General features: G+C 37.3%; 1 protein-coding gene across 5 annotated transcripts in view; it reads right to left on the bottom strand.

Moving 5' to 3' along the window:
- MID2 (midline 2) overlaps nt 1-20,998 on the bottom strand; it is a gene marked incomplete at its 5' end in the record, with an annotated part of 86,763 nt that overhangs the window by 38,280 nt on the left and 27,485 nt on the right. The gene's annotated exons all lie outside the window — the stretch shown is intronic.

Raw genomic sequence — 20,998 nt, 5'->3', positions numbered from 1 at the left:
AGGACATTCCATCCAAAAACAACAGAATACACATTTTTCTCAAGTGCTCATGGAACATTCTCCAGGATACATCATATCTTGGGTCACAAACAAAGCCTGGGTAAATTTAAGAAAATTGAAATTGTATCAAGTATCTTTTCCGACCACAATGCTATGAGACTACATATCAATTACAGGAAAAGATCTGTAAAAAACACAAACGCATGGAGGCTAAACAATACACTACTTAATAACGAAGTGATCACTGAAGACATCAAAGAGGAAATCAAAAAATACCTAGAAACAAATGACAATGGAGACACGATGAACCAAAACCTATGGGATGCAGCAAAAGCAGTTCTAAGAGGGAAGTTTATAGCAATACAATCCTATCTTAAGAAACAGGAAACATCTCGAATAAACAACCTAACCTTGCACCAAAAGCAATAGAGAAAGAAGAACAAAAAAACCCCAAAATTAGCAGAAGGAAAGAAATCATAAAGATCAGATCAGAAATAAATGAAAAAGAAATGAAGGAAATGATAGCAAAGATCAATAAAACTAAAAGCTGGTTCTTTGAGAAGATAAACAAAATTGATAAACCATTAGGCAGACTCATCAAGAAAAAAAGGGAGATGACTCAAATCAATAGAATTAGAAATGAAAAAGGAGAAGTAACAGCTGACACTGCAGAAATACAATAGATCATGAGAGATTGCTACAAGCAACTATATGCCAATAAAATGGACAACCTGGAAGAAATGGACAAATTATTAGAAATGCACAATCTGCCAAGACTGAATCAGGAAGAAATAGAAAATATGAATAGACCAATCACACACTGAAATTGAAACTGTGATTAAAAATCTTACAACAAACAAAAGCCTGGGACCAGATGGCTTCACAGGTGAATTCTATCAAACATTTAGAGAAGAGCTAACACCTATCCTTCTCAAACTCTTACAAAATACAGCAGAGGGAGGAATGCTCCCAAACTTATTCAATGAGGCCACCATCACCCTGATACCGAAACCAGACAAGGATGTCACAAAGAAAGAAAACTACAGGCCAATATCACTGATGAACATAGATGCAAAAATCCTCAACAAAATACTAGCAAACAGAATCCAACAGCACATTAAAAGGATCATACACCATGATCAAGTGGGGTTTATTCCAGGAATGCAAGGATTCTTCAAAATATGCAAATCAATCAACGTGATACACCATATTAACAAAGTGAAGGAGAAAAACCATATGATCATCTCAATAGATGCAGAGAAAGCTTTTGACAAAATTCAACACCCATTTAAGATAAAAAACCCTCCAGAAAGTAGGCATAGAGGGAACTTTCCTCAACATAATAAAGGCCATATATGACAAACCCACAGCCAACATCATCCTCAATGGTGAAAAACTGAAAGCATTTCTACTAAGATCAGGAACAAGACAAGGTTGCCCACTCCCACCACTCTTATTCAACATAGTTTTGGAAATTTTAGCCACAGCAATCAAAGAAGAAAAGGAAATAAAAGGAATCCAAATTGGAAAAGAAGTAAAGCTGTCACTGTTCGCAGATGACATGATAACTATACATAGAGAATCCTAAAGATGCTACCAGAAAACTACTATAGCTAATCAATGAATTTGGTAAAGTAGCAGGATACAAAATTAATGCACAGACATCTCTGGCATTCCTATACACTAATGATGAAAAGTCTGAAAGTGAAATCAAGAAAACACTCCCATTTACCATTGCAACAAAAAGAATAAAATATCTAGGAATAAACCTACCTAAGGAGACAAAAGACCTGTATGCAGAAAATTATAAGACATTGATGAAAGAAATTAAATATGATACAAATTGATGGAGAGATATACCATGTTCTTGGATTGGAAGAATCAACATTGTGAAAATGACTATACTACCCAAAGCAATCTACAGATTCAATGCAATCCTACCAATCACATTTTTCACAGAAGTAGAAAAAAAATTTCACAATTTGTATGGAAACACAAAAGACCCCGAATAGCAAAAGCAATCTTGAGAAAGAAAAACGGAGCTGGAGGTATGAGACTCCCTGACTTCAGACTATGCTACAAAGCTACAGTAATCAAGGCAGTATGGTACTGGCACAAAAACAGAAATATAGATCAATGGAACAGGATAGAAAGCCCAGAGATAAACCCACGCACATATGGTCAACTTATCTTTGATAAAGGAGGCAGGAATGTACAGTGGAGAAAGGACAGCCTCTTCAATAAATGATGCTGGGAAAACTGGACAGCTACATGTAAAAGTATGAGATTAGAACACTCCCTAACACCATACACAAAAATAAGCTCAAAATGGATTAAAGACCTAAATGTAAGGCCAGAAACTATCAAACTCTTAGAGGAAAACATAGGCAGAACACTCTATGACATACATCACAGCAAGATCCTTTTTGACCCACCTCCTAGGGAAATGGAAATAAAAACAAAAATAAACAAATAGGACCTAATGAAACTTCAAAGCTTTTGCACAGCAAAGGAAACCATAAACAAGACCAAAAGACAACCCTCAGAATGGGAGAAAATATTTGCAAATGAAGCAACTGACAAAGGATTACTCTCCAAAATTTACAAGCAGCTCATGCAGCTCAATAACAAAAAAACAAACAACCCAATCCAAAAATGGGCAGAAGACCTAAATAGACATTTCTCCAAAGAAGATATACAGACTGCCAACAAACACATGAAAGAATGCTCAACATCATTAATCATTAGAGAAATGCAAATCAAAAGTACCATGAGGTATCATCTCACACCGTCCAGAATGGCCATCATCTAAAAATCTAGAAACAATAAATGCTGGAGAGGGTGTGGAGAAAAGGGAACGCTCTTGCACTGCTGGTGGGAATGTGAATTGGTACAGCCACTATGGAGAACAGTACGGAGGTTCCTTAAAAAACTACAAATAGAACTACCATATGACCCAGCAATCCCACTACTGGGCATATACCCTGAGAAAACCATAATTCAAAGAGTCATGTACCAAAATGTTCATTGCAGCTCTATTTACAATAGCCAGGAGATGGAAACAAGCTAAGTGTCCATCATCGGATGAATGGATAAAGAAGATGTGGCACATATATACAATGGAATATTACTCAGCCATAAAAAGAAACAAAATTGAGTTATTTGTAGTGAGGTGGGTGGACCTAGATTCTGTCATACAGAGTGAAGTAAGTCAGAAAGAGAAAGACAAATACCGTATGCTAACACATATATATGGAATCTAAGAAAAAAATGTCATGAAGAACCTAGGGGTAAGACAGGAATAAAGACACAGATCTACTAGAGAATGGACTTGAGGATATGGGGAGGGGGAAGGGTAAGCTGTGACAAACTGAGAGAGTGGCATGGACATATATACACTACCAAACGTCAAATAGATAGCTAGTGGGAAGCAGCCACATAGCACAGGGAGATCAGCTCGGTGTTTTGTGACCACCTAGAGGGGTGGGATAGGGAGGGTGGGAGGGAGGGAGACACAAGAGGGAAGAGATATGGGAACATATGTATATGTATAACGGATTCACTTTGTTCTAAAGCAGAAACTAACACACCATTGTAAAGCAATTATACTCCAATAAAGATGTAAAACATAAATAAATAAATAAATAAATGGGGGGGTGGGGAAAGAAAGCATTATGAATTTCAGTGTCCCAGAAAACAAGTTTTGAAAGATACTGAAGAGAAGAAAAAAGTCATCACTGTGTAGAACAAAGAGAGTGAGAAAGCTGCGGGATGCAGGGGTGGCAGGAATTGTGAAGAAAACTACTTAAGGACCAACATGGGGATATTTAATTGCTTACTCACAACTTCTTTTGATTTCTCTGACCTCGTTCTGTATGGAAACAACCCAAACCCCAAAGACTCAACAGTCTTCCTTGCAACAGGAGTTAGTAGGCCTACTGGATGACATGTCAGTTTTGTCAACCCTAACCCTAATCCAGTGGGAGCTCCTGCTCTTAACTACTGCTTGGCATCCAATGACTTTTCTCTTATAAAGAAGACTGAAAAGGCTAGGTGGAGTTGACTGAATTCAGTAGCATTCTGTAACAGTATGGTAGAGGAAAACACAGGAAAGCCCCATCTGCTCCCTTGTACATTTCTGGTGGGAGTGTAAATTGCCTTGGTGAACAGAGAATGTTGACAATATGTATTAATAACTTTAAAGATGCTCCTTTTCTTTAAACTGTCAGAAAAAAAAACTGTCAGTTGCACTTCTAGGAAACAAATATTCTTAAAAATAGGAGAAATGACAAGGGGAAAAGATACAGTTACAGTGTGAAGCAGACAGATGAAATAAGTAGGTTTCAGACTAAAAAATAATCAAGGACATAGAGAATATGGGAAAAAAATATCAGTAAAACAACGTGGGCTATCCTGGTGGCACAGTGGTTAAGAGTCCACTCGCCAATGCAGGGGACACAGATTTGAGCCGTGGTCCGGGAAGATCCCACATGCCACGGAGCAACTAAGCCTGTGTGCCACAACTACTGAGCCTGCGCTCTAGAGCCTACGAGCCACAACTACTGAGCCCACGTGCTGCAACTGCTGAAGTCCACGTGCCTAGATCTCATGCTCTGCAACAAGAGAAGGCACAGCAATGAGAAGCCCGCGCACCGTGATGAAGAGTAGCCCCTGCTAGCTGCAACTAGAGAAAGCCTGCATGCAGCAATGAAGACCCAACACAGCCAAAAATAAATAAAATTAATTAATTAATTAAAAAAACAGTTACATGTAGAACTTTGCACCCTACAGAAAATATACATTCTTCTCTTCTATTCATGGAACATTGACAATTCATCATGTACTTCACCACAAAGAACAACATAATACAGATACATTTTAAAAAGATTTTATAGTCTACCTTCTCTGATTATAATCCTGTAAAATAAGAAGAAAATAACAAGAATGTGAACTCCTGAATCCTTAAATACTTGGAAATAAAGAAACATATACCTAAACAATTTTGGAATCAAAGAGGAAATTAAAACTGAAATTCTTAATTTTATAGAAAAGAATGAAAAGGCACACTGTAACAAAATCTACAGGGTACGCTTAAAGCTCTACTCAGGAAAATGCATAAAGATGAAAAATAAATGAATTAATTTTTCAAGTTAACCAACTGGTAAAGGACAATACAATAAACTAAAAGGACACAGAAAGAAGGATTTCATTTTTTAAAAGTTAAAATTAATGAAATCAAAATGAAACTATCATGGATAAAGAAGATGTGGCACATATATACAATGGAATATTACTCAGCCATAAAAAGGAACGAAATTGAGTCATTTGTTGAGATGTGGATGGATCTAGAGACTGTCATACAGAGTGAAGTAAGTCAGAAAGAGAAAAACAAATATCGTATATTAACACATGTATGTGGAACCTATAAAAATGGTACAGATGAATCGGTTTGCAGGGCAGAATTTGTGACACAGATGTAGAGAACAAACGTGTGGACACCAAGGGGGGAAAACTGCGGTGGGGTGGGGATGGTGTTGTGGTGAATTGGGCGACTGGGATTGACATGTATACACTAATGTGTATAAAATTGATGACTAATAAGAGCCTGCAGTATAAAAAAACAATCAAAAAATCAACTAATACTAAACTTTCTTTCGGTTATTTGTATGGAAATATGTTAATATAAATGTTTCAGACATTACATGAAATTTCTAAAAATTTTATATGTTCTGGTATAATATTATAAGTCATAATTCTAGTTATTACTTTAAACTGTATATCTCAGAAATAACTAAATTTTCTTGTCAATTGCATTATTATGAACTTTCATCAAATCGTTAACCATGGTCACTTTTAAGTCTTTTGTCATTTACAGACAGTTCTAGGTGTACTCTGATGCTTTTCCAAAAATGTTCCTATAAAAGGGTTTCATCGTCAAGGAATTCATGGAAAAGACTCTGACAGGTACAGGTTTCTGGTAACTGACTATACTGCTGAACTGAATGAGTAAGCATTTTCAGAACTCTAATGGAAAACTGATGAATTCATAAATGTGCTAACAAAGATCAAGATGAAAAAAAATTAATTACATGGGACTGAGTGAACTGATGAGGATGATTATAATTTTTGTGACTTTCTGTTTGCATAGAAAAAAATCCCACAAGGACTCAGAGGCAAAAAATACACAAATCAATTTTCACTGCAAAGTAAAGGAGCGGTTACAGTGGAGGATTACTGGATTGAATGTCAATATTATGACATAGTATGAGTGTGTTTTGTGTTTGGTAATTGGAATCATTGTTGCTTTTGTTGTGGTCATCCATTTACAATGCTTGGTGTCAGTTTATATATCTCTTGTAAAAATAAAATACAGTGTGTGTGTGTGAAAAAAAATGGGGAAACTGAGAAAAAAAATAAACTACAAAAAAAAAGAAAGACACATACACCCCAATGTTCATCGCAGCACTATTTACAATAGCCAGGTCATGGAAGCAACCTAAATGTCCACTGACAGACGAATGGATAAAGAAGATGTGGTATATATATACAATGGAATATTACTCAGCCATAAAAAGGAATGAAATTGGGTCATTTGTAGAGACATGGATGGACCTAGAGTCTGTCTTACAGAATGAAGTAAGTCAGAAAGAGAAAAACAAATATCGTATATTAATACATATATATGGAATCTAGAAAAATGGTACAGATGAACTAGTTTGCAAGGCAGAAATAGAGACACAGATGTAGAGAACAAATGTATGGGTACCAAGGGGGGAAAGCAAGGGGTGGGAGGTGGGGGGTTGGATGAATTGGGAGATTGGGATTGACATATATACACTAATATGTATAAAATAGATAACTAATAAGAACCTGATGTATAAAAATAAATAAAATAAAACTTAAAATAAAAAAAAGTGGGTTCTTTGAAAATCCTGATTAAGGAAAAAGAGAGAAAGCAAAGCCAAACAAAAAAAGAAAACACAGTGGAAAAGGAGATACACTCATTGATACAGACAATAGTATGCTGGTAAACATTTAACAATTGGCTCTCAAAAAAACCCTCTATTTGTAGAGCTTGCTGATTTTCATGGTGTAAAAACTCCCACCATGGTGGATTTTAAGTTACTGATGTGTAGTCACTTAACCCAGAAATGTGCACAACTGGCTAGCCAACTGCAGCATACCACTAGATGGACATAAACGTAATTACAAGGGAATATTACGTGCAACCTACAGCACACAGTTGAAAAATCTATTAAATACTACCGAATTTTACCCAAGAAGAAGTAACAAAACCTAGAGAGACTGATAACTCTAGGCCAGACTGGAAGATGTGTAATTTTTTTTAAAAGACTCCAGGTTCAGATGGTTTCAGAACTGGTTCCACAAACTCTTTAGAAAACAGATCATTCCCATGCTGCTTAAACTATGAAGACCACAGAGAAAGATAAAACCATCCCAAGTGCATTTAGTGAATCTAGTATAACCACAATACCAGAAATCTAAAAAACGTACCGGAAATAATAAGACAATAGATTGATTTCACTTCTGAATATATATGGAAAAATTCTGCATAAAATAGAAAATGAAATCCAGAAGGGTAACAAAAGAATAAAACACTATAATCCAACAGGGTTTATTCCAGAAATAAAAGAATGATTCAACATTAGAAATATATATCAACATACAGGATTATACTGATACATTCTTAAAGGTTTATAAACAAAATTCAGCAGGCAATCCAAATAAAAACTATACATAAAGGAAAACTATTAAATATGATAAAGAAAGCAAATAACAAACATGATAGTCAATGGTGAAAATGCTAAGGTCCATCCCAGAACATGAACAAGGCAAAGCTGTTCGATATCACCACTATTATTCAACAGTGTTTTTAATGTTTAAGCTGAGGCAAAAGAAAATAAGAAAATTAAATAATTCATATAAATATTGGTGAAAAAAGAGATTTACATGCTTCAAATAAACCTAAGAGACTCTAGCTTTTAAAAAAATTCTAAAAATATTAATTTGGTAAGATTATTACATATAAGAAAAGACATAAAATCAAGAGTTTCCTCCACATGCTATTTTAAATGGAAATAGAAAAGCAATCCACTCACAACATGGAAAAGACCATAAGATACCTAAGGATCAGTTTAACAAGAAAGGTGTACCAATTTGAAGAATACAATAAAATACTAAAGAGAAGTTCCAAAAATAAAACCTAAAAAACTGCAGGGATATACCATGAGTCTGTCTGGGATGATTTAACACCATTTCTTCCCAATGTAATAAGATAACCACAATCCAAATTAAGTATATTCAGTAACTAGATAAAAATATTCTAAAGTTCATATGGAGAACAAAATATCCAAGAATAGCAAGAAAATTAACACAAAGAAATACAAGATATTACCAAATACTAAAAGTTACCATACAGATGACATGATACTCTACATAGAGAATCCTAAAGATGCTACCAAAAAACTACTAGAGATAATCAATGAATCTGGTAAAGTAGCAGGATACAAAATTAATGCACAGAAATCTCTTCCATTCCTATACACTAATGGTGAAAAATCTGAAAGAGAAATTAAGGAAACACTCCCATTTCACGATTGCAACAAAAAGAATACAATACCTAGGAATAAACCTACCTAAGGAGGTAAAATACCTGTACTCAGAAAACTATAAGACACTGATGTAAGAAATCAAAGATGATACAAACAGGTGGAGAGATATACCATGTTCTTGGATTGGAAGAATCAACATTGTGAAAATGACTATACTACCCAAAGCAATCTACAGATTCAATGCAATCCTTATCAAACTACCAATGGCATTTTTCACAGAACTAGAACAAAAAATTTCACAATTTGTATGGAAACACAAAAGACCCCGAATAGCAAAAGCAATCTTGAGAAAGAAAAATGGAGGTGCAGGAATCAGGCTCCCTGACTTAAGACTATACTGCAAAGCTACAGTAATCAAGACAGTATGGTACTGGCACAAAAACAGAAATATAGATCAATGGAACAGGATAGAAAGCCCAGAGATAAACCCACGCACATATGGTCAACTTATCTTTGATAAAGGAGGCAAGAATATACAGTGGAGAAAAGACAGCCTCTTCAATAAGTGGTGCTGGGAAAACTAGACAGCTACATGTAAAAGAATGAAATTAGAACACTCCCTAACACCATACACAAAAATAAATTCAAAATGGATTAAAGACCTAAATGTAAGGCCAGACACTATAAAAGTCTTAGAGGAAAGCATAGGCAGAACACTCTATGACATAAATCACAGCAAGGTCCTTTTTGACCCACCTCCTAGAGAAATGGAAATAAAAACAAAAATAAACAAATGGGACCTATTGAAACTTCAAAGCTTTTGCACAGCAAAGGAAACAAGACCAAAAGACAACCCTCAGAATGGGAGAAAATATTTGCAAATGAAGCCACTGACAAAGGACTAATCTCCAAATTTTATAAGCAGCTCATGCAGCTCAGTATCAAAAAAACAAAAAATCCAATCCAAAAATGGGCAGAAAACCTAAATAGACATTCCTCCAAAGAAGATATACAGACAGCCAACAAACACATAAAAGAATGCTCAACATCACTAATCATTAGAGAAATGCAAATCAAAGCTACAATGAGGTATCACCTCACACCAGTCAGAATGGCCATCATCCAAAAATCTAGAAACAATAAATGCTGGAGAGGGTGTGGAGAAAAGAGAACACTCTTGCACTGTTGGTGAGAATGTAAATTGATACAGCAACTATGGAGAACAGTATGGAGGTTCCTTAAAATACTAAAAATAGAATTACCATATGACCCAGCAATCCCACTACTGGGCATATACCCTGAGAAAACCATAATTCAAAAAGAGTCATGTACCACAATGTTCATTGCAGCTCTATTTACAATAGCCAGGGCATGGAAGCAAGCTAAGTGTCCATTGACAGATGAATGGATAAAGAAGATGGGGCACATATATACAATGGAATATTACTCAGCCATAAAAATAAACAAAATTGAGTTATTGGTAGTGAGGTGGATGGACCTAGAGAGTGTCATACAGAGTGAAGTAAGTCAGAAAGAGAAAAACAAACACTGTATGCTAACACATATATATGTGGAATCTAAAAAAAAATTCTGAAGAACGTAGGGGCAGGACAGGAATAAAGATGCAGACATAGAGAATGTACTTGAGGACACAGGAGGGGGAAGGGTAAGCTGGAACGAAGTGATAGTGGCATCAACATATATACGCTGTCAAATGTAAAATAGATAGCTAGTGGGAAGCACCTGCATAGCACAGGGTGATCAGCTTGGTGCTTTGTGTCTACCTAGAGGGGTGGGATAGGGAGGGTTGGGTGGGAGATGCAAGAGGGAGAAGATATGGGGATATATGTATATGTATAGCTGATTCACTTTGTTATACAGCAGAAACTAACACACCATTGTAAAGCAATTATACTGCAATAAAGATGTTTTTTAAAAAGTTACCATTAAGCCACTATGATCAAAATAGTAAGGTATTGGCATAAGAATAGAAAATTAAATCATTAGAACAGAGTAGAGTCTAGAATAAGTACAAGTATATATGGAAACCCAATATATGGCAATGGGAAAAGGACTGTTGTGTGAATAAATGGTCTTGGCACAGGAGCTATTTATCTGGAAGAAAACAAATCTACATATCCTAAGATAAATTTCAAAACTTTATATCCTAAAATAAATTCCAGGTATATTAAAGCCTTGAAATACAAAGAAGAAAACCACTGAAAATATGAAAATAATGTTTAACGAGGGGAGAACTTCCTCCACAAGCCAGAAAAACTAAAAGACATAGGAAAATACAGATAAATGACAAACCAGGAAAAAAATCACAACACGTGACAGATAAAAGATTAACATCACTAATATAATAATACAATATTGGATATCTCCAATATTAGTGATATTAACCATTTATCTGTTTTATACACACACACACACATATCTCCATCCTTCTTCTCACCTAAGCAACATTTTGATTCTTGTGGGTTTAAGTGCAACCTATATGCTGATCACACAAGCATAGATTGATTCCCCTTTAAATCTGTGGTGTCCAGCTTCAAGCAGGCTCTCAGTGTTTCCTACTAATCCTATATTAATGATTCTCTTGACAGCTCTCTCCACCTCTCCACAGTAGCTTATTCAAATCTCCACAGTCCTCAAAGCACCAAAGCCACCACCTCCCTTCTCACTCATAATATTCAATAAAATCATAGCAAATGATTTTACTTCCTTCTTCACAAAGAAAATAGTACTCATTCCAGAGAATTCCCTCAAATTCTCAAAACAAACCAATAAACAAACGTACCTGCATCCTCAACCATCCTGCCCTCTTCTAGCATTATAAAAAATGGTGTCTCTCTTCCTCTAGAAAGTTCATCCCTCTACCTGTGCTCTGCATCTCATCCTCTCCTGCCCTCTTGGGGTCCTCACTTAATCAATCTTCCCTTCTCTCTCCTTCATTCAACCTCTCTCTGTCAACTGGTTCCTGGATCCCATTGACACTTAAAGATATTTAAGTCTCTCCTATAGTTTAAAAAAAATCATCCATTTACTTCTTCTGGAAATGCTCTCTTCCCTTGGCTTCCATGACACTAACTCTCCTAGTTTTCCTTCTGATCACTCTAACTCCTTTGCCTGAACCTTAAATGCCAGTATTCCAAGAATTCTATCACCCTCAGTCTTTTGTGATCTTATCCATTAAAAAAAATAAATTTATTTATTTATTTTTGGCTGTTTTGGGTCTTTGTCACTGTGCGTGGGCTTTCTCTAGTTGTGGCGAGTGGGGGCTACTCTTCGTTGCAGTGCGTGGGCTTCTCATTGTCGTGGCTTCTCTTGTTGCGGAGCACAGGCTCTAGGTGTGTGGGCTTCAGCAGCTGTGGCATGTGGGCTCAGTAGTTGTGGAGCACGAGCTTAGTTGCTCCGTGGCATGTGGGATCTTCCCCGGCCAGGGCTCGAACCTGTGTCCCTTGCATTGGCAGGCAGATTCTTAACCACTGCGCCACCAGGGAAGCCCGATCTTATCCATTTTTAAGGCCTCAATACCACCTATATGCCAGTGCCCTGCTTATCGTTTTTTAAAAAGAGCTTTATTTGGGACTTCCTTGGTGGTCCAGTGGTTAAGACTCTGTGCTTCCAATGTAGGGGGTGCAGGTTCAATCCCTGGTCAGGGAACTAAGATCCCACATGCTGCATGGCGTGGCGAAGAAAAAAAAAAGAGCTTTACTGAGATACAATTTACATACCATACAATTCATCTATTTTAAGTGGAGAATTCAATGATTTTTAATATATTTTTTCAGATTATTTTCCATTATAGGTTATTATAAAATATTGAATATTGTTCCCTGTGTTATGTAGCAAATCCTTGTTGCTTATCTATTTTATACATAGTAGTGTATATCTGTTAATCCCATACTCCTAATTTATCCCTCTCCCCACTTTTCCCCTTTGGTAACCATAAGTTTGTTTTCTAAGTCTGTGAGTCTGTTTCTATTTTGTATATTCATTTGTATTATTTTTTAGATTCCACATGTAAGTGACATCATATACTATTTGTCTTTCTCTGTCTGACTTACTTGACTTAGTTTGATAACCTCTAGGTCCAACCATTTTGGTGCAAATGGCATTATTTCATTCTTTTTTATGGCTGAGTAATATTTCATTGTATATATGTACCACACCTTCTGTATCCATTCATCTGTGGTGGACACTTAGGTTGCTTCCATGTCTTGGCTATTGTAAATAGTGCTGCTAGAGAATTCAATGAGTTTTTATTAATTTACAGAACTGTGCAACCATTACCACAATCCAATTTTAGAATAATTCTGTCACCCCAAAAAGATCCCTATTTGCCTCACTTATCTTTCTCTCCATCCTAAATCTCCCTCCTGAAATTTACACCCATATATCTAACTGTTTACTGGACACTTTAATTTGTATAACCACAGGAACCATAAAATCAGTGTTTCCAAAACTGAACTCATCTCCTTCCCCCACACTTTTCCATTAAATCTGATTCTTCTCTAATACTCCCTAAATGAATGAATGGCACCACCAGCCCCTCAGAAATCCTGGGCATTGTTCTTAACTTCTCTTTCTCATCCTCCACATCCAATTAATCATTAAATCCCATATATTTTACCTCCTAAATATAATTTGAACCTATCCCTTTCTATCCTTTATTATTACTTCACTAGTTCTGTCCACTAGAATCTCTTCCTTAATCTATCCATCCATCCAACAAATAGGCATTGAGTACCTAATACATATGTACCAGGCACTACGCTACAATAGTCATCTAACTGGTCCCTCTGTCTCTGGTCTGTATCTTCCCAATACAAAATGTGTTCTTAATCCAGCAGTTAGGCAGCATAATCCTTTTAAAAAAACACACTCCTCCCAGGCTTAAAATGGCTTCGTTCTAATTTTCAACTGGCTTCCCTCTGACCTTGGGATGAATTACAAACTTCTTAACATGGCTCTTAAGGTCCTTTGTGATCAGGTCCTTCCTTGCCTCTCTAAGTTTCAGGTCTCATTACTCCCCTTGGATAAGTCACTTAGTTATCTGAGCTTCCTTAACTTTTGGGGATAATAATAATAATGCTTATCTCAGAGGTAGCTGAGAGTATTAAATGAGATAATATGTGTAAAGCACTTAGCACAATACCTGGCACATTTTAAGTATCAACAAATGTTAGCTATTGATGAGACTGATGATAATGTCAGCCTTCTTTGATCTCCTTCTCCTCTGAACTCCTATAGCCCTCATCACACAATTAAGGACCCAATTATTTTATTTTGTATTGTTTACCATTGCTTATACTGTTAGTTCTTGTTTCCCCAACTAGACTATAATGTCCTTGAAGAGAAAGATAGTGACTTACATACCTGCTCTAGTCCCCTGTAGTAAGTAGCACAATGCTAAGCACTGAGTGGAGTTTAATAAATACCTTTTGATAAAGGTTCACATAGGAAAAGTGACAGAAGTTTTACTGACTCTCTATAAGGGTAGTTATTTTTTAAAAAGGAAGACCATAAATAGTAAATACTAATATCCTGGGGACACCATTTGCTTTTACCACCTGGGCTAATGATGTGTCACTGTGTTACCAGCTGTACAGTAGGTTAGCATTAAGCATGGTGCTTGGCAGTCCTCACTGTAGGTCAGTGGGTTTTTTTTCAGGTGGTTTGCTGCCAATATCCTGTTTTTGACAGAAATGGAATGCAAAAGCATGAAGATGTTTAATTCTACTCCCTGGCCTGCAGACAATACACAATTTGCCTACTCACCTGTGAGATCAGATTCTTCTTAAATAAAATGTTCTATCTGTGCTACCAATATAATATAAATTCCACTTCATTTGAAAGCCAATGGAATCCTCCTAAAATAGTTTGGATTTCTTGGCTGATGACTTAGTGGCAATCAGAAGCCCAGAATAGCCCCAGGAAGCTAGAAGATTCAGAGCTCTTCAGATCCTAGAACACGTCACAGATTTGGTAAGAAATTTGTTATGTGCACTGTATACTAAACTGGCATCTTATGATTGTTTTCCCCCTTCCTTTTCACGTACTTTCTTACAGTGTACCATTGTGATCCCTTCCTGCCTGGTCTTCTCGCCCTCTTCTCTAATCCTCCTCCTGTCCTGCGCTTGCCCCTCCACCTGAGATGTTTCAAAGAAGATGTCTTTTTGCACTCGTAAGCCTGCCATTGTGTGCCAATGCGTGACTACCTGTATATAGATTGGGAGTGGAGGAGCTAAAGGCAGAAGTGTGTGATTCTATGCGACATGGACTCCCATTGGTACCATGCAATCTTTTGGCTAAAGTTTTATTGGTTTAGAAATGATTCCAAAGCCAATGATTGTCTCATGCTTTTGATGTTACTAGAAGAAAATGGAACAGGCCTGGGATATGGAGGAAAAGAGGGCTGAAAAACTGCTCTGAACACAAGAGACAATATTTCCAATCAGAGGAAACAAAAGACAACCTCCTCTAGTTGTTTCCCAGTTTCTTCCCCTATATGGGGAAAATTCCGAGGGTTTGGAAAGAACCCTTTGAGGGGAAAAAAAACAGATGTCAAAGCAGTCCTCACGACCCAGTTTAATGTTTAATTAATTAAACACTAATTCTCTTACTAGACATGTTCTTCTTTCCACATATATCCTCTTTACAATATACTCCCTACACACACACACACACACACACACACACACACACACACACACACACGAGATGAACACTCAGTCAGCCATGTATGAAATAGAGAGATGCATAGCATGTGCAAGGGTGCTAAGATGCATGCTCTATAGGAAGCTTATCACCACAAAGAAGGGCATGCCTAAACACTGCTCCAGATACACACCATGTCCTTCCCACATGGACACACATTCACATAACACACCAAGACTGGTTATACAGACAGATGTCTGTCCTTACCCAGATCATAAGCACAGTAATCAGCAACTTGGAAGGCAGTGCACATAGAGCCATTAAGTGATCTGGTTAGCTTTGCCTTTCACTTTTAATACAGCATAGTAATTAAGAGCATGAATTCTACAGTCTAACTGGATACAAACCCTCACTCTACCACTTACTCCCTGTGTGACTTTGTACAAATTAGTTACCTGCCCTGTGCCTCAGGTTCCCCGTCTGTAAAATGAGAATAATAATAATACTTATCTCATAGGGTTATTGTAAAGATTAAATGAATGAATGCATATAAAGCTCTTAGGAGTAATAAGAGTTCCTAGAACTGCCTGAGATGGGGTAAACTTAGATTCGAGATATGATGTAGGTTAGAGGACAGGTAGTGGGAATGGGATGAGACGTGGAATTCTCTTTCTGTCCTGAGGTGGTAAATAGCTGATTCCGTGGGTGTACCTGCACTTCTCAATAATCATTCCATCAAAGGACATGGGCCCACTGTTAATAGTAACAGTGTATCTGGACCACTACCTAATACCATACACAAAAATTAACTCAAAATGGATTAAATACTTGAACGTAAGACCTAAAACCATAAAGCTCCTAGAAGAAAACATAGGCAGTAAGAACCCCTGTGTACTTCTGGTGGGAATGTAAATTGGTACAGCTGTTATGTAAAACAGTATGGAGGTTCCTCAAGAAAATAAAAATAGAACTACCATATATGATTCAGCAACTCCACTTCCAAGTATTTACCCCAAGAAAATGAAAACACTAATTGAAAAATATGCACCCCCGGGTCCATTGTAGCATTATTTACAATAGCTAAGACATGGAAACAATCGAAGTGTTCATCAGTGGATGAACGGATAAAGAAATTGCGATACACTTATATAATGGAATATTATTCAGTCATAAAAAAGAATGAAATCTTGCCATTTGTGACAATATGGATGGCCTTCAAGGGCATTATACTAACTGAAATAAGTCAGGCAGAGAAAGGCAGATACTGTATGATCTCTCTTATATGTGGAATCTAAAAAAAATTTTTTAATTAAAAAAAATAAGCTCATAGATACAAAACAAATTGGTGGTTGCCAGAGGCGAGGGATGGAGGGGGGGAGAAATGGGTGAACTGTTTCTATTTTTTTTAAGTTTAAATAAATTGAATTTTTAAAAATAGTAACAATATATGCACTTTTTCTGAGGAGATCCATATATTTGCAGTCACTGTGGAATTATATTTGTTAGTTATAGTCAAAGTATGATAAGATTAAGGACACTTTTTGAGAGTAAATCTTTACTGTCAAACTCTTTTGTAATGATTAAGAAAATCTGTGTTGCATGGAGACGACAGTCATGCCCTAGGATGACCCAGCAAGACAGTCTCAGGAAGGAAGTGTGGGTCCCACAGTAAACTGACTGTATGACCAGGGTCAGTATCGATACCTGGAGCTGCCCACTCTGTTTTCAACCCCTGACTTGGGTCTCATGGCACAAAAATAATCTGAGCAAGTAAGTGTCTTAACTGTAGGCACTACTGCTTCCTTCTGCCAACTCTAGCAGCCGTTCTCCCTCTGCTTCCTAACCCCACGAAGGGCTGTTAGGACAGAGAGCTACTCTGGGCTATCAAATATGGGTACATAAGAGGCTTACCATGGAGTCAGGAATGCCAAGGCCCCAAATAGATCATCTATTCTTCTGGAGCTGTTTAATGAAGGGAGGAAAATCAGTGGACATCCTAAGCCGTCTCTTTTCTATCTGAACACAAATGAATCCGTGGCAAATAAACAAATAGTGCAGCAGAAAGAACACGGACTTCAGAGTCAGAGAGATGCAAGACAGAGCCCGAGCTTACTCTATGTGTGACCTTGAATAAGTCATCTAATTTCTCTCACTCTCAGGTTCCTCATTTGTAAAATGGGGATATCACCAACGTTATCACAGGGTTGTCATAAACACTGAGATTAGGAACAAGAATGCCTCTAGCACAAAGACCAGCACATATGATTCAAATATGGTTCTCTCCCACTCCTAATCTCTACTTACCATATCATATAGCTGGACTCTTCTAGACAGGCAGAGACAGAAAGGGCATTTCAAGGGCTGTGTGCATGTCTGTTATAGTGGTAGTCATTTTCATTTTAGGGGTTTTTTTGGTCTTTGTTTTGTTTTATTTGTTTGGTATTTTGGATGGGTTGATGGCAAGAGAGATTGGAGGTAGGGGTGGAACTGGAAACATTTAAAAGGTACAGGGTAGGCTTGATAGGGTTTTAACTTGAATTATTAGAATTCCACCAACTTTCCAAGAGCACATTGGAAATGGGGAACTTGGGTGGATTTTGAAAAGAGCGGAGAAAGCAGAAGGGTCCAACATTAGGCAAGTGTTCTGGTCATTTAACATAGAATTTGAACACTGAGAAACTGGAACTGGAGGAAGAAGGCAGCAGATGGGGAATGGAGCTATAAAATGAGCTTCACTGCACTGAAAAAAAAAAGGGCAAAAACAGAACAAGAGTGCATGCCTATATGAACTGTTCTGACTATGAAAACATGGCCACACTGGAAAGTTTATATGCCCTATAGATATGGGGGAGGAGAGGAGGGAAAACAATGTTCATCCTAACTCATTTTATCCTTACAACCCTGACATGTGTCCATACCCTCCAAATGTTTCAAATGCAACCTTTAATGTCCTCGAAAATTTTATTTCACTGGAATGTATCAAGAATTGTCACAAAGTATTTTTGAAAAAGAATCAAACACATTAGGTGTCTGGAAAATTATAAAGCACTTTCTTTTCTAGTATAAAAATAGGCTATGCCCACATGTCAGATTGCACAGTTGATTTAGGTTTTTCATCTATATTAAATATTAATTGCCATATACTTAATAAGATTGAATATAATACTCTGAATTAGTCATTTCAGTAGTATAAATGAATAGACTGACTAGGTCACTATGTACTTATTTCCCATTGTTCATGAAAACCATTTTCTCCACTTATAATTCCACATTGGTTTCAAAATAGCTATTTCATTTTCACCAGGCACTGGTAGCCCAAATCGTCCTCAGGAGCATAATATTAAGTCTGCTGGTCTTGCTCTTCCATCTCCCACAAAAATACAGAACATTCTGGCTAATAAACATTTTAAAATCCCAAATAAATATTGAATCGCTATGCTGTGCATCTGGAACTAACAGAGTTGTATGTCAATTACACTTGAATAAAAAAAAAATCCCCCAAACTCTCTGTTTTTAAAACCATTAGAGGTGAAAGCATCTGTCCCTCCCCAAAACTTTTCTTTTGCGTTTGCTTTGGGGCAGTAATCAAGAGGAATTTGGGCAGGATAATAGGCAAGTTTACTTAAGTATCAACTTAAAGAATCCCTTAGATATTCTTGCAGAAGGGCAGTGAACTTTTCCATACTAAATAAAATTTGTTTAATTCAGTAACTGAAAACCGGCAGCTTATTGAGCATAATAACCCTTTTTAGTGTACCACCTTTGCACAGTTGTTGGTGGGTGATTAAATAGGGCCATATGGCTGAGATTTCCAACATTTTTAGTGCTGTAATTTCATTACCACTCCCCCTTCCCAAGGAAAGTTCTGGTTCATGTGTTAAATTTAAGATTGATTGTGAACATTGGGGACTGACTGTTTTCCCCACCCTCAGAAATAACGATGATTCTCTAGAAGTCCTGAGGTCAGGGCTAGGAATCTCTCGCAAAGGTGAGGTGCCCAGAAGTACTGCTAGTACTACTAGTACGATTAATACTAACAACTGCTCCTGTTGTTACTGCTGCTGCTGCTGCTACTGCTACTACCATTTATTGAGCCTTGACTATCTGCCAATTACAGTAGCAAGTGTTTTACATGTACTACCTTTCCCTTCAAAATATGATTAGGCTAAGTGTCATAGATAATGAAACTGAGGCTCAAAGAAGTTATGTGTGTGTCCAAGGTTACACAGCTAGTATGCCCAACTCCAAAGCTACCACATCACATTGCATCCCAGAACCTACACACTTTCTAGGAGGAGTGAGTTGTAGAAACTGAGGCTTGGAGCTGGGCAGGAGGGCCCACAATTGGAAAGATGGCTGGAAGCCAAGTCAGGATGGGAAATGAAGCATGTGTGGTCAGTGGATCTAGTGACTCCTACTGTTAGCTACCCAGTAACAAAATAAACAACTAGAATATTGTAAGAGTGTTTGTGAGTCTGATTGTTTTGCACTTCAAAAGGATAATAACTACCACTCTATTTCTCTCTTCACTTTCATGATCAAACTTCTCACAGCGTGCATTTCCTTACAACTTACTTTCTCTTTGACCTCTCTGACTCTATCTTCTATCCTCACCTTTCCACTGAACCTTCTCCCTCAAAGGTCATTAATGATATCTTCCTGTATAATGGTGCTGCTCCAATGGTCTCTATCAAAAGTTCCACACCTTGAAGGCCTCTCTTCCTTTGCTATTTTTGGCCTCTGTCTTGTCAGTTTTCTTCCTCCCTTCTGCTCCATCTGTTTCTCTTTTGCTTTCTTCCAGAATTCACACCCATATATCATTCTCCCTACTGACTACAAGCCATCCTCATGATGGGTCAGGAACCACTGGTGATAAACAAAGGACATCCAAGTGATGTGTACCTTGGCCTTGCAAAAGGAACTATAATGGGGTGGTTAGGGGCATAGGCTCTGGAGCTAAGGTGCCTGGATTCAAATCCACACTCTGTTACCTACTAGCAGCATGACCTTGGCAAATCACTTCAACCTCTCTGTATCTCAATGTCTTTATCTGTAAAGCAAGAATAATAACAGTGTTTACTTCATAGAGTTTTTGTGAGGATTAAATGAGCTAACACATATAAAGTGATTACCTGCAATATATGAAATCTTCATTAAGTGTCACTTATTATTATAGTCTTTACAGAGGTAATTTCTAAAATGTTGACTATTCCCACAAATGAAAACTTTCCTCCTGATATTTAATTTTTTAAACACATGCCAACCCTCAGTAATCTCATAAAAAGCTCCACAGTCTTTCCATTTATTTTTGTAAAGTCAGTTTGTTGCTGTATTCTGAGTGACAAACAATTGGATTTCTGTGCCCTAGGCTTTCTTCTCATTGTACATTGTACATTCTCCATGGCTTTCAGTGCCACTTAGATGACTCCCAAGTCTTTATCCCTTTCCCAGACCTCTCTCCTGACCTCCAGATCCAGCCAGCTGTCCAATAGGCATTTCCTACTTGTCTCTCTGACTGACAGCACAACAAACCTCACAGGTCTAAAAAGAACTCTGGGAGATTGGCTCAAGATGGTGGAGTAGAAGGATGTGTTCTCAATCCCTCTTGTGAGAGCACCGGAATCACAGCTAACTGCTGAACAATCATCGACAGGAAGACACTGGAACTCACCAAAAAAGATACCCCACATCCAAAGACAAAGGAGAAGCCGCAATGAGATGGCAGGAGGGGCACAATCACAATGAAATCAAATCCCATA

This window comes from Hyperoodon ampullatus, assembly GCF_949752795.1.
Source record: "Hyperoodon ampullatus genome assembly, chromosome: X".
NCBI classification, from domain to species: Eukaryota; Metazoa; Chordata; class Mammalia; order Artiodactyla; family Ziphiidae; genus Hyperoodon; species Hyperoodon ampullatus.
Note: the sequence above shows the minus strand (reverse complement) of the source record. Positions and strands in the feature narration are given on the sequence as shown.